Below are 1,048 nucleotides of genomic sequence, written 5' to 3' on the forward strand. Positions count from 1 at the left end.
TCAGTGGCCACGGCTCACGGCCCCAGCCGCTCCGCAGCACGTGGGACCTTCCCAGACCAGGGCACGAACCTGCATCCCCTGTATCGGCAGGCGGACTCTCAACCACTGCGCCACCAGGGAAGCCCCAGGCCAATCTTATATAATTGAAAAAGTGCTAAATAAAACACCTAATTTCATCCAATACTGCAATAAAATAACTATATTTATCCAAGGAATGAATTTATTCTAGAAACTTATCCTAGGAACACAAAGTTAGTTCAAGTTTAAAAAAAAAAAAATCCAATTGATATAACCACTATGGAGAACAGTATGGAGATGCCTTAAAAAACTAAAAATAGAACTACCATATGACCCAACAATCCCAACACTGGGCATATACCCAGAGAAAACCATAATTCAAAAAGACACATGCACCCTAATATTCACTGCAGCACTATCAGCAACAGCCAGGACACGGAAGCAACCTAAATGTCCATCAGCAGAGGAATGGATAAAGAAGATATGGTACATATATATAATGGAATATTACTCAGCCATAAAAAGGAATGAAATGGGGTCATCTGTACAGACACGGATGGACCTAGAGACTGTCACACAGAGTGAAGTAAGTCAGAAAGAGAAAAACAAATATCGTATATTAACACATATATGTGGAATCTGAAAAAATTGGTATAGACGATCTTATTTACAAAGCAGAAATAGAGACACAGACGTAGAGAACAAACATATAGATACCAAGGGGGAAAGGGGGAGGTGGGATGAACTGGGAGATTGGGATTGACATATATACACTATTGATACTATGTATAAAATAGATAACGAATGAGAACCTACTATGTAGCACAGGGAACTCTACTCAATGCTTTGTGGTGACCTAAATGAGAAGAAAATCCAAAAAACAGGGGATATATGTATACATATCACTGATTCACTCCACTGTACAATATAAACTAACACAATATTGTAAAGCAACTATACTCCAATAAATAAATAAAATCTAAATAAATTAATTTAAAAAATAAAGTAGAAAATCCATTTATTTCCCTAC

At 37.4% G+C, this 1,048-nt stretch overlaps 1 protein-coding gene across 1 annotated transcript in view; it reads right to left on the bottom strand.

Moving 5' to 3' along the window:
* Positions 1-1,048, bottom strand: part of DDX4 (DEAD-box helicase 4) — a 61,107-nt gene that overhangs the window by 42,970 nt on the left and 17,089 nt on the right. The gene's annotated exons all lie outside the window — the stretch shown is intronic.

This window comes from Lipotes vexillifer, unplaced genomic scaffold (genome assembly GCF_000442215.2).
Source record: "Lipotes vexillifer unplaced genomic scaffold, Lipotes_vexillifer_v1.1 scaffold810, whole genome shotgun sequence".
In the NCBI taxonomy this organism is placed as follows: Eukaryota; Metazoa; Chordata; class Mammalia; order Artiodactyla; family Lipotidae; genus Lipotes; species Lipotes vexillifer.